Here is a 14943-nt window from a genome sequence, read left to right on the forward strand (position 1 = left end):
GAACTTAAAAATTGAAAATTAATGAAAAAATTAATATTTCTTTAGATCGTACGAATCCATTCATGATATCCATTCATGCCATATAATAAAAAAAGATAATACATTTATCATAATGTTTTTGCTTTCAATCGTGAAGATGTATTGTTTCCAATGTGCATGATTATTTTGAACAATGGTAGGGGAGCAGAACTAATATCATGTATTCATTTTATTTGTAACATATTTAATAAATACAATAAAAATAAAGCATTGAAATTAATTAAGTGCACAATATAGCAATCTTAAATACAACATTTCCGTTGGTTTTTATGAATATGTAATTATTATTTGAATGCACATTAAAATACCACGCTTTCCTTTAAATACCTGGTAGATACTTAATTAGATAGTATGTTAATTTTCGTAGTTCTGGATATGGGATAAGGTACTAACATCGGCTCCATAAATTTGCGCGATCCATGTAAACTTATGATGGATTTCGTCATTTATTATATTACGCTAGGGTATACAATGAAATGTTTAAATTCATCTTCAATTAATATTAACTACAGCAAATTGAAGAAGGCATGCTCTATAAGATATAAAATTCTTTACGCACTAATTTTCCCATGAAAAACGTAAAAGAATAGCGCTAATTTGAACGGTCAACAGCAAAGCAGACGAAAACAAAATGCTTATTTCAACGAAATTCTGCCGACGTAGGGTGTACGTAACAAACCCTGAGTCCAGCATTGCCTTGCAGACTTGCTAGCGACCGTATACCCTTAGCGCTCCACCCTTATTTTCCTTCCCTAAAACTCTAACATCAATGCGCTCGCCCTCACCCTTTCCCCTTCCTACCCCCCGCGACGCCTCACGCCGCTCTCCCCAAGCCAGCCCCTCCGCGGCGATCTCGGCCCAAGGCAAACTACCGCTATACCCGACGCCGGACCTCACACGGCTCACCAAGAGCTTTGCATTAATAAAGGGACATATAAATATGGATGGTTATGGAGGAAGGTTTTTCTCCACTGAGTTCGTGTTGGTGAGAGGTGAGTTAGAGAAGTGTTGGTTGGGGGTGGAAAGGAGAGGAAGGGAATAGATGGAATGCTGTAGGGGTTTGGGGTTGGGAGGAAGAAGACTAGGTGGAGGTGGAGGAGAAGGGGGCTATACGGGATTGAGCTGTGTAATGGAACTCGAGGAAAAGGAAGTTTTTGGGGCTGGGTACTCAGAAATGTCTTCAGTACGCCCCCAGGATTTTTTTACTCGGGCCCCAAACATCCCTCCCTCTCTTTCTCCCCAAATAACCCCCTCGCCATTCTTCCTCCCAAGTTGGCGAGGAATCCGAGAGGACGAAAAGTTTTGAGAGAGCCTTGCCTTTCAACGGTCTGCATGAAATCACTAAAATGGATTACAACTCAACATTCTGGCCTCTTAAAGTGATTACCCTGCCCATCGGAAAATAGTGTAAAACATATGCGAGGCGCATACATTTCCTTATTTCATATTGACTTGTTTTTGATGTTCATAACTTTTATTTCGCTCATTTAATCCCACCAAAAAAAGCATATGAATATATTTTTTTAAATAGAAATCGATTCGAACCTCATTTCGCAGTGATTTTTTTTCATGGAAAACCTTTGAAATCTTCTAAATTAGTACAAACAAAAACAACTAAGCGTAGAATATATGGTTTTGTAATTTCTCGAGACAATATCGAATAATTAAATTAATATCAATTTATAATTTACAAAGCATAATTATTTCAGTTGTAGGAGATTATTGATTAAGTCGTATATTCTACACCAGAGATTATCATGCGTCGAAGGGATATATGGTGAGTTTCGTAAGCAGTGGAGGTAGCTTTTGATAAGTTTACAACAGTAGATACGTATGAAATGATAGTTAGCTGGGAGTTATATGAATAAAACTATTAAAAATTAAAAGTTCCAGAATTAAAAACTGTTTCAAGTATTGGATATATTTTCCATTTTAATTTGAAACATACCAAAAAGAGAAAAAACCTCCCTCAAATTTATTCACGAATTTCAACTGTAACTGACGCAGACACTAAATACAACCGACAGTTTTCGCTAGAATATTTATGGCTAGAAACAGGCGTCATTAAAAACAATTGCAGTAAAAATTGGTACTTACTGATACAATGAAAATATCCACCACTGAATAGATGGGTATTTCTTAGGTTTCTAAGGATATAGGAACTTATTGGTACAGCGTACTTATTTTTGAACAAGCATGGAGATTTAGCATTTTGTACGATTAAAAAAGGCGAAAACAAAAATTATGCTTAATTGCAACTTAAAATTTAGTTGAAAGCGTTAATATTAAATAAATATTTTTGCGAGCATTAATGAAGATTTTCTTCAGACTAGCAGTCATCTACTCCTGGATAGGTAATTTTCGGAATAAAAACGGATCAAGGGCAAAGCTTGCTAGAAGATAACCTCTGTGCAGATGATCAGAATTTTCAATCATCTGGGGCACTAGTAATGCCGAGACGAATGATTAAATATTCCCCCGCAATAATTAAAGATTCTTATTTATCGCTCGTATTTTTGAACACGGCCTGTATGATCGCAAAAAGAGAGTTTTGTTCCGCGGCTCATAAATGGCGGTAGTCAGGTATTCAAGTGAGGAATAAAAGCCAACGGTGACCCATTTCGAGAACATTTATACAGCCGGCAGCTTGCCTCAGTGTCTCTCATGCTTTCGAAACGCGAGGGGGTCGTGATTGTATGCGCGGGGTGCCCACGTTTTTGTCTGTTTCGCATATGTGCATGCGCTCTCTGTTCTACGTCCGTATGGCGACGCGCATTCACGCCCTCATATTTTATATTTCCTCTGCCGAAGACGCTTTTTTTAATCCCCAACCCTTCGTTCTCACGGCATTATTGAGAGACAAAAGTGAAATTTCAACCACCCCCGAGTCCTCCCTTTAACCTTATGTTATGGTGACCCCCTCAGTATCGATGCGTGAAAAAGCTGAAGTCTCAAGGAGTAAATCTCACTGAGTTATTTTTACCGTTTTTGCACAGAAAATATATTTAGTCAATGTTCCATACATGAATTATGTACTCGTACATGTTGCTTTATCACAACTATTTCACTGTAGTAAAACTTCAAATTAGTCTAAAGCAGTATTTCAAACTCAATATATAACCTATCTGCCAAAAACAATATAATTGATTTTACAATTGTACTCATTTGTTTATTTCAGACTCACTTTTTCGGCCATTTTAATAAACAAAGAAGAGTAGAATATCAACATTTTGGAACAAAATATTCTTAACGTTAACATTGCTAGTGAATTGATTCTTTTTAGGGTCATTTCATTTTCATTAAGTGACAACTTGTGATAAATGTGATGCTTATTTTTTTCTTAATTTTGCCTGAACGTCTGCATTGCCCAAATTCAATTTCAATTTTTGCATTGATTCTTTAGAATGGAATTATTTTATGGATTAGAATTCGTGACTTTCTTTGAACTCATGTGATCCTATGAATTTCATGAAAAAATTCTCGACACAGTCTTTTCCTCCATTTTGCTGTTACTACACCGTAGTTCGAAAATTTTAAGTTTTTGCATCAAGGATTCAAATACTTCGCATTTTCTTGAATGTATGTTGATTGTTTTTTACAGGGAGCAAATAAGGTTTTACATTTAGAGAATAATGAGAAAGGGTAATTTTAGACGAATTTCACTTTGAAGGAAAATTACTTTTACGCACATAGGTATCACAATAATTATTTACAAAATTTATCACCAAACTCGCAAAGTCACAAATGATGGATTAACATAATGCTAAAACAAGAGTACATAGGATTTTTCACGTGTCGTTACTTATCGCTTAACATTTGGAATATACGTTGATAAGACATTTTTGGCAATGCACTTAATTTACCTATGTCTATAGCCAATAAAGTTTATTAGAAAGGTCATTAATTTGAAAATTATCGGAAAAATCTCATTCCAGCAAAAATAATTACAGTTTTTACCCCCAAAAACGCTCATGAGTACAATATTCTAAGAAATGATACTTTTTATCTGATGTTAATCCAAAGAGTTTTTAACGTAGCGATTTTTCTTTTGACAACGATAATTTTAGTAAAAATTACGTAATTCAAGAAGCAAATGAGGAAGATGCAGTTGGAATATAACTTTGTATAGCTCAACTTGAATTTGCAAGGATTATTTTTGTTACCCTCTGCAAAGCTAGATCTTCACAAATTTCCCACCAGAGAAACAGATAACGCCAAATTCCAAGAAACTGCGAGAGATGCCAGCGCAGTAACTTTTTGAATGGGTCATCCATTAATATGTATTATGATGCAACAATTTCGAGCGCAAAAATCATTCACCTTGACTGAGAATCGAACGCGGAACCTCGATATCCGGCCTAGTGCTTAAGCTAATTAAGCTATCGAGGCGTAAAACGCCTTACGTTTTACGCCAAAACATTTTACACCCCGAAAGCTTAACTGCCTAAAGCACTCGGCCGAACACCGAGGAATCCAGGTTCGTATTCCAGTCAAATCGAATGATTTTGCACTCTGAAATTGTTGCATTGTAATTAGATAACCTCAGCTGGTATCAACTCAATGAGAATGGAAATATGATTTATTTGCCTTTTCTACGAACATGAAATCTTTTGGTTCCTCATAAGTGATGACCTCCGTATAAAACCGATGCTTTTATATCATTTTAATTTCACGCTATAGGACAAATACAGCTCTCATTTATGATGTAATTTTAGAGGTAATCTATAGAAAGGAATCTATCATTCTAACTTTATCAATAAACTACGAAATAATATAATATAATCATTTCTCCTTCCAACCTATCCAAAATACGTTTACTCAAAACACAATAAACTCCAATTCTAGGTAAAGTCATTACATTTTGATGGCGCTCACTAGTATTATAAAAAACAAGTATAAGAGCCTCTAAAGTGAGTACAACGCATAAATATGGTAAAAATATTTTCAAGCTCATTAGCGCATTAGCATTCGTTATGAGCTAAGCTTGCAGATATGCATTTGAGTAATTTACTTAAGTCGAGTTGGAAAGTTTTAAATGCTGGAGAAAAAAGCAGCAAAAGAGCACAACTTTCTGCATCCCATTTTTCCTCTATGGTAACCTACTTTGAAGTCTGCAGAAAATGGGCATACAGTCAAAAATCTCTATCTGCTGCATAATCACCATGCAAAGTTCATTATCTGGTAACATTTCTGCCTATTGTTTTTCCCGTGACCTATATTCCCACGATTTCTTTTCCTGGCAGTAAATGATTATCACCCGATTCCAGGACAAACCTCAGGCTGATGGGCTAGTGTAACCCCGTTTCCCAATGAAAATTATAATTTAATTGTTTTTTCATGAATAACCGTGGATTATACTCTATGAGTTTATAAGGCATGCTAAACATTATCTATTTACTCAGACGACAGAGTTTATCAGTTATAAAATTAGACAATATTTCGAGCAAAACATTTAATAGCACAAGTGGGAAAAGCTCAAAAGGAAAACTATCAAAAATAAAATGGAATTTTTTTCCTCACTTATAATAAGAACTTGCTGAGTAATTTCCTCTCAAAGACAAAGTAATCTAATAATATTAACAACGAAGATTTTTGGCAATGTGAAGGACGGAGTATTCTTTACGAATAAGAATTCCTACATGTATTAATCAGTATATTTTGCAAATTATAACCTATCTACATTTTTGAGTCAACATAATATAAAACCATGTGCATAAATATTCTCTTGAATTGCACTAAATTTGTGGAAAATCACAAACTCATTTTATATGGACATCAAACCATTCCAGGAAGTGAAGCCTGAAAGTGTAGAGCATATCAATATTCTCCATCGAAAATATTAAAAACCACACTATGGATCCCTTTAGTTTTTATTTTACCAAAACAAAACTTTTGCGTCATGAAAGAAACAAAAGGTGTGGATTAGGCCTTTTCTTTAATTATATTCATTCATGGTCTAATTCTTCACATACACCATGGTATAGCTCACACACGTTGTATATATGAAAATTTCTTCCCACTCTAAAAACACCGTTCTCACCAAAAATCACCCTTCTTCCAGTTCTGAGCTTATTGAAGATAGCCTGACCCTCCATCGTTTCATCCTGAATGGTAAATTTACAATTGGTGGTACTTAACAATATCTTCCTCCGCAAATATTGACAGAATCCTTTTGTAAGCAGAGGGAGCACTTACTCTCAGATTTTCACGTTCCAGCCACGCTCAGCATGGGGTCCTATCGTCAAAATCTCTCACTCCCCCTCAAACTCTTATGTAATTGGCTCGTCTACTAAACCTTAAATATTTTCTCATTAATATACTCGGTGTTCTGGCATCCCCTTTCAAATATTAGATTTAAATTATTCTCTTTATAATTCGCCGCATTGTCTCAACCAGAGCACCAGCAGTCAAGTAATTAATATCGATGAATGGGAAGATCATCTCATATAATAGGCAATACTCTCTTTTACCTACCATAAATATGAAATCTGAGAATTTAGGTAAACGTACTGAAAATTTTTCTTTCAAATAATCTGATTAAAAAGAGAGACCTAGGCAATATATTACATTTCGATTTGGAGATTTTCCTTGACAAATGTAAGGCCGCAACCTGTCCTTTATACTTCGCTTTTACTTTTTTGCATGGATATTTCTGATCGATATTATTCAAACTCATACTTTTTGTTGCTTTTAGCAAGCTCGATACTGTTTCCTACTTCAATGAGTGACGTGAGATCAAAAGGAAACGGATGCGAATACTTAGGGAGGATATTTCTTTATCAGCTAATTATTGAGGAAATCATTGAAAAATAATAATTTTTTGAGCAATTTAGATTCACGCTCCAAACGAGAGATTCAATTGCGCAGATATGGATACATCATATAATTTAAACATTATGAAGGGCATTATCTCTCTTATATTTGTAATGAAGTACTTATAATAGTGTTATATCAAAGAACGAATTAGTTAAAAAATAGTGAAAAAATCTTCTGGAATTACTTAATCAATTCCCCCCAAATTTACTGATCAATTCCCTTCGCTTGTAATAGATTTTGCGGCATTAAAAATGATTATTATTTTCGTGAATTTTTTAATTCAAAAATGATCACAAGTTGTTAGGAGTCATTACTTTAAAAAATCATTATCTTCCTTGCCATAAAATATCACTTTCATCAAGTCCAGTCTTTGATTAACTCGGATTCCAAAAAGATAATTTTCCTTCCGCATTTTATTTACACATTACGCATTGCTTTTCATCTTACCTCTCTCAACCCTCTTCTCCGTCCCCTATCCCCTCTATTTCCACATCTTCTCATCCTCCATCACCCCCCTCTAATTTTTTTCCCTCTCCGCGCCCAACCATTCCTTCATGTCCCTAACCCCTTATTCCTTTCCCCCTTTCCGTGCCACTCACCGGCTCACTGGCTCGAATTCTCCTAACGTTCCATTTCGGCATCACTCACCATCTTCCACCACTCCACCCATCCCACCCACCCTCGTCGCTCTCCAACCCATCCTCCCACATTTGATCCCTCTCACGAGTTTTTGTTTCTTTGTTCTTCATTTCATCTCATCCCAGCACTCCTCGTGAAGTAAAAAAAATAACAAAAGGTTTCCTTTTTTATTTTATTTCTCTTCCTATCTCCCTCTGGCCTCGCATACGCACCTCGTACCCTTCCCCTACTTTACATTTCCATTTCCACCGACACTATTTTCCCCCCCCTCCACATTGCGTGCCCCCGCCCATGTTTTTTCATTATCCTTTAGGAAGGACGTCACAAACATTTGACGCAACGCTTCACTTCGCAAGGACGCGGGAGGAATGACGATGGTTTCGTCATCAGGCTGGCTGGCTACGTCTACGCGTTACGGTTATTAGCGAATGGCGGAATTCGATCAGCCTTCAGCACATATTTTTTGCCTTTTGAAATCCGATACCACACGAGTGAAGCTATAGAAATAAACCAAATATCTTAGCACATGTCTAGTAATAAAAAAGGTGATTCCAAGCGTTGAATAAAAAATTTATCGTTAAATCTGTGATATTTTCAATGGCAAACAAATTCCATTTTTGATACATTGCTTTCACTCATGTAAAGAATAAAAAAAACTTGCCTTTTTGGTTACCGAAATGAACAAACCATGCTAACAATTAATCATTAACACAGATCAACTTTTAAATCCTCAGTGCCATCCATTTTCTTTAAATCACTGTTGAATATGAGAAATATCTATCTACTGAAATGAAATTTCGTTTATTGTGGACAGTAATTAACCAATACTTGTTCATTTCAGTGTTTGTTTGTTTCTCTGCGAGTTTAATTCAGAAAAAGGAATTTTTGTGCAAACGAAATCCTGAATACCAATTTGTTCCTGAATACCTTCTTTGCCTTTCCCTTCTTTTGGTTTGCTTGAAGTAAGTAATGGCTAGCATGTTACTGGAAAGTAAAGCGTACGCGGCTAAATTCCCACTTAATCGATATCTTTTTAATTAAATATAATTGAGAGCATTTAATAATTATTAAGCACTGTGGTGGTTCACTAAAACCCATGATGAAAATATCAGCCGCTTTGACACATGATAGAATAGCTCTGCCATGGTTATATGCTAGTGCATGCCAAAAAAATACTGTTTTTCGAGCCAGAATATAGAAAAAATGTACATATTATATCGCAGAGCACAAAATGCTCAGGATATGTACCCCACTTTTCCCTCCCAGCCTTGATATGTCACTCGGAAAATCTTTCACCTACATTCCGACACACTTCGCCCCACCAGATTTTTTCCCACCCCTCCACCCCAAAATCCTTTTGTCTTCATTTCCCCTCGTTCCCAGTTCACCGTGATCCTACTCACTCGAGGGAGATCGGGAATCCGCTCGACGGATGAAGAGAGCGAGAGGCACGTGCGTTTGAACACGCGACTGGAGTCCGCACCCGTTTGAAGTGTCATTCTTGCTTTTTTCCTATCCAGTATCATTCATTCTCCATTCTTTTCGTTTTTCCCCTTCATTCCGCTGCACACGCTGCAGTTTCAATCTCGGCTTCCCATCTCGCGCCATCTCTCCCAGGGGAGAACGTGTGGGAGAAGCATATTCACAACCGTTCCGGTGTAGTGTGGAACGCGGCTAATGTGTGGATTCAAAGCTCAGCTAAATTAAACGCTTCGTTTCCTGGATCCTGGCCACAGCTGAGAATTACCCAAGAGCGTAATCGCAAAGTGATGTTCCCGAAGCTTATGACGGGGATGAAACATTCTCCTACATTAAAATTGGTCGACGGAAGGCGTATATTTTTGTCACTCCGTTTGGTATTTAAAGGTGACATCATTTAGCAATCAGTCTGCAAGAAAAATTATTTGTACAGTACTTAAATTGGATAGCAATTAATCCAGGAATATGTAGGACGCCATTGGCTCAGAATGTAAATCAGCCAGCTTCAAAAATGAACAATTATTTGCAGAGTAATTATTTCATAATTACGAAAAAATTATCCAGTGTTGAAGTTTGAAACAAAAATCATTTCCCTTGTCAATAGAATGTTTGTAAATAAGAACCAAAGCAAACATTAAATACGAAAAAAAAATTACTTGTCCCTTCGTGATTAAGAATTTTATTTTAAAATCTATTATTGATTAGAAAGATGCAACTATTTTAGACGCATGATTTTGAATTTCGAAGCTTTGAAATCATTGATTTAGTATTCTGCCTACGTTCTGGTAAATTGTAAACTTAATATGAATTAACCATTGGTAAATTCAACATTGGGACGTTGAATTCGGTTTTGTTTTTAGTGATCCATTCAAGATGCACACGTTTCACAAGCTCCAATCATGAATCACGCAATTTCGTAATGCTAATAATATGCAACACATAAAAAAGAATTCTGTAATAGTCACTTGTGTTAAAAGGTTAGTCTAAAGGTCTAAATACTAGGCCAAATAATTGAGAAACAGTCGGAAATGCTGGTAAATACATGAATATGTCCGTTGGTAATAAAATAATGTTTCATTGATTTACGAAAAACGACTGTGCAGTTAACATTTTATGTAGTTTTCACATATTCAGAACAGTTTTAGAACAAATTTGTTATTCACTTGCTTCTGTTTACCTTTGTGTCATGTCATCACCATTCCCTATTTCTTTCCCATCGCTTTTCATTTGCTCCACAAAAAGGTTTGGCTCAGTATTTCTTCGCACCATTTACTCTATATCAGACACTCCCTAGCACTTCCAAAACGATTTATTCTAACCCTTTGAATCCAAAAGATCTTTAGACCCATTAGCATGCAGGTCAAAATCTTTTTATTCAGATTTGAATTCTTCCCTTTGTTCCCTGCACCGAATCTCTTCCTCCCATTCCTTTCATTTTGGTAACCTCACAATACCCGATCCCTCTTACACTCATTGCTCCTCAAACTCGATTCTCTTCTGCCAACGAGTGAAATATAAACTTTTAATCTGTTTTCTTTTCTGCCTCTTGCACGATGTTACAGTTTTCAGTGCATTGCTCCGCATTTAATTTTATCTTCGGCAAACAGTATGAACCTTTGACTCATCCAGCATAATAAAAGTAACAAAGGCATATTTTGTGCTCCTTATCAAATCAACTTCCTAATTATTTTCCTCTCCAATGGTCCATATATCAATATTTTATATTTTATAATTTCAATTACAATATAAAGAATTGAATTTTTATCACTAAACTAACGGAATAAATAAATATAAAAATCACGTTGACCACAGATAGAAAAGCTTTTTTCCACTATATGACTAAGAAATCAAGAGAGCTATGTTTAATTTCCCAAAGAATCTTCGTATTCCAAAACTATTTAATCTCTTATAAGTGATTAAGAAACGAATGTCCAACATTCAGCTGTAATTATAGTTGATCAGAATTAAATTTTAATCGGCTCCTGCCTGGATACGATTACAGAGAACGTTTTCTAATGAAGATGTTAACCAGTTGTGAAGGTCAAGATCCAGGTACACGTGAAATGGATACACATATCTTTAGCCCTGTGTAATTAGGCTTTGATAAAAAGTCAATTTAAAGCATATTAACAGTATTGTTGAAACAAACGACATAAATGATTATGTATGTAGATATGAAGGTAAGGGCGGCATATGGGTCAAAGGTATCTGAAATCTGGGATATGAGGGCTGTCCAGAAAGTAGCGTGGGAATTGGACGAGGGGGCCGGATGGTCGCTGCATTGACGCACAATGTAGAACGCCTTGGCCTGCTGTAGTTAGAAGTGTGGCATGTCGCTTGTTTATAAGCAAGTAAAAATGAAAAAATTCAATTAAAATTCCCACCATATAAAAAGTTCATTTAGTGATAAAATTTTTACGGATAAAAAACTTCAAAGCTAATGGCATTCATCGGGAAATGTGTGCTCTGTACGGACCAAATGTAATGAGTGGCAAGAGTTTTACGTCAGTGTTGTCGTTCGTATAAGAGCGTTAATGATGATGACAAACGTGGCCAACCGTCAGTGGTGAACAATAAGCTGGACTTAAAATTTTAAGAAATGTTCATGAAAATCGGCATTTTATGATACCTGAAATCTTTAGATAGTTTTCCACAGATTTGTACGACTCTATTCTACTGAAACATGACTGAAAGGTCAGGTTACTACATTTTTTGTGCTCGTCTTGACGAGGAACTTCAGGATAAGTCATCGATCGGCTGGCTGCGATCTCAGGTGGCAGAATTTTATGCTGAATGAATTTCAAAACTAGTTCAGAGATATGGCAAATGTTTAAATCTGGTTGACGGCCTCTTTTGTTATACAATACAATACAAATACAAGAAAAAAATAGTAGAGTATAGATTTGAGGTGAAAATAGTAAATTTTCTGTAAATATTGCAGCGTATTTTTTTATAGCATAACGGATATTACTTTCTCAATAGCCCTCGTATTGCTTATTTTAGAAATACACCAAAGGTTTCTGATCATGCTATGCTATTTGATCAAATAAGTAACGTTCCAAAGATACAAAAATGAGAACCAAAGTATGTTTGACAGCTACTCTACATACATAATGTAAATTTTGATTGGTCTCTTGTGAAAAGATTATAAACAATTAGTATTGTCTTAGTTTCAAGATGAACATTGTTAAATAGCGTAATGTTATTCATTATAAATTCGTTAAACAATATATCATCCATATCTTCATAAAAAGCCAATTAGCAGGTTTTCCAAATTATAGTAATGGTATTAGTAATAAATTTAGGAAAAACCTCTTTAAATATATAAATTTTTAGTAATACTTATCATTAGGGTCTGCCAATAAAATTTGGTGCTCTTATAAAGTAAAGAGTGAGTGGGTAAAGATCTCGCAATGGTTGTACCAAACCCATGAGGCAACTAAGACTGCCGCCAATACGGGAAGTACTAGTCCGAGGCTTATGCATCCTGTAAAGTATGCAATACTAATCACTAATTAGTGCGGCTGGCTACATATACCCAAGGATGTTCCAGTTAAAGATGGGGAAAGTAAATAACACGTTGATACCTGTTATTTTCATTTAACATTAGAGTGGGTTATAGACACTGGGTGCAAGAATCTTTGATAAAAACACAACACAATTTGTGTTATTATTTTGGGATGACCAATGACCCACGAGTAAAATAGACTTTTGCTTAAATGGGTGAAAACCATATATGAAACCTAAATACTAAAGATCCAATGGGAATATTAAAGAGCAACGAAGAAATTTATGATAAAACGATACAATGAGAATTTAGCAATTTTTTCAACTGCCAAGAATGTTGTAAAATATAAACTTCGGGAATCTTTTTTTAATCGGTAAGAGAAAATATTTCACTCATTTTTTCCAGAGATTCCATTGAATATCCATTATGTTGTAGACTTCAACATCTTTCAGGAAATATTATTCAATGTTCGCACAACTTTTAAGAATAACAAAGATGACTAAGTATGTATAAGAATTGTGACATTACTAATATAAAACACTATTTCGGGAATACTAGGAAATAGTGGAAATATCAGAAAAGCGGGTAAAAGATAAAGAGGCAAATGAAAAGTATAAATGTTCACTCACCAACCCTGATGTAGTTCCACTGGCTTGACGGTAGTGGGCTCTATCTCAGGAAATCAGAAAGACCAAAGGTATCCACTGAAATGAATAAAAGTCATATAAATAACGTTTGCTCAGTAATAATTGCTATATGCAAGCATAAAATTTCCACCATTGAGAGTAGCTTGTATGTTTTATGCACTCATCTCAGTTTATAAATGAACCTTTTTCGTAATTTCATTCTAATTTTTTAGCTTTTTTCAGTGAGTGCTTTAATTTTATAAGAAAAATTGGATATTTACTATAAAAAGACGTATAAATGCATGAAAGACTATGAAAGAAAGGAATAATTGCACTCAAAGAGATTTAAATAACAATTAAATTAATTTGATGCATCAGATGCATAGTCTTCGTTTGCATATGGATGGTTGGTACTCGTGAAATGATAATAAACGCCAAATTTTTCAAACCTATAATTATTTGGGAGGGATTTATAAATTGAAATGTAGGACACAAAAAGTATTAATTTTGTTTACTTGTCTTTCTCTGGCAAAATTTCTAATTGTAATCTACCTCCCCAAAACAAACCATGAGACAGAGTAAAGCGTTTCCTTTTTTTATGTCTCAATCAATTATGTTACAAACACAAAAGGAAGCATTGCTGCTCCAAAAGAAAAAGACAACCAAGTAAAGAGTAGTAAGAATCTCTAAGAACTTTTGCTAAAGTGGCATAAAAATGTAATTCTGTAGCTTGCAGGTGACAAATATTTCTGAAGGAATTATGGTGTATCGAGGCGTCTCAAAAGTTTTACAATCGTAACCAGGTGTACAGTGGAGGCGGATAATCCCAGAGCACTCACTCTGTTCGCTTGGTTTGGAAGAAAAAGGGATATTAAGTAAATTCTGGCATGCGTTGTGTTCTATAGCTATCGTCCATTTCACAAAATACTTTTACCATCTTTTCTATTCCTCTTTTCTTCTCATCTCTTCACTCTTGCTCCCCATTTCACGCACTCTAGGAGAGCAGTTCTAAAAATACTTCCATTTTAATCCGCTTCTAACCGCCTGATTGACTACGGTTTAAAAAATGTTATATGATGTAATTGCTAGAATAGATTTACGAAGACAAATATAACTTCTGAAGTAATAATTTTCTAGTTAGATATATACTGATTTAAACTGGTAATCGAGGATAAAGATAATTGAAAGTTTTCAAGTTTGTAAACGGTGAACAAAAAAATTCTTCTAAAATCTTTTTTCCAAAGATTTCAGATATAAATAGATGCGTTATGTCCTATCTAGCTTTAGTATGACAGATTAAAAAAAGCCAAGCCTTATGGTGCCCTGCTGTCAAAAAAAGGTGTTACAAATCACACTACCGATCTCATAGCTCGCGTTGAGTAATTAAAATCATAATGAATCATTCATTAACATTACTTATAATTCGTATTTACTGTAATAATAACAGTACATTTTCACCATTCAAACTTACACATGCACTGGAAATGTGGTGCTTGTTTTCAATGCATACTTCACCATTATTATTGGGTAAACATTGATCCACTAATGCAACCAGGTGGCTTAAAGGCCATAAACCTCTGATGAATTTTGAGAAACCAAATTAGCCTACCACTATAAACGTTTTCTCACCAGGCTGACCAACGCAAACAAGGGAACATCTCTCGGGGTGGTCATTTTATCGAACCGCTGGGAATTCGGAGAAACACATTAATCAGACAGAGAACATGTTGGTGCGTATATGCACCACGCCCGCACATGAGCCATTCAGTTCTTTTGCTTCCAAACCTTCCGCTTCCTTCGCCCGTGTCTCGCACGGCGTGTTGTTGCAATTAGACG

At 35.4% G+C, this 14943-nt stretch overlaps 1 long non-coding RNA gene across 1 annotated transcript in view; it reads right to left on the reverse strand.

Moving 5' to 3' along the window:
• Positions 1 to 13106: 13106 nt before the first annotated feature.
• Positions 13107 to 14943, reverse strand: part of LOC139686196 (uncharacterized) — a 331111-nt gene continuing 329274 nt past the window's right edge. The window contains exon 3 of the long non-coding RNA XR_011700323.1: positions 13107 to 13185. This is a non-coding gene — a long non-coding RNA (uncharacterized lncRNA). The remainder of the gene's footprint in view (positions 13186 to 14943) is intronic.

Source organism: Hetaerina americana, unplaced genomic scaffold (genome assembly GCF_022747635.1).
Source record: "Hetaerina americana unplaced genomic scaffold, ioHetAmer1.1.p SCAF_132, whole genome shotgun sequence".
NCBI classification, from domain to species: domain Eukaryota; kingdom Metazoa; phylum Arthropoda; class Insecta; order Odonata; family Calopterygidae; genus Hetaerina; species Hetaerina americana.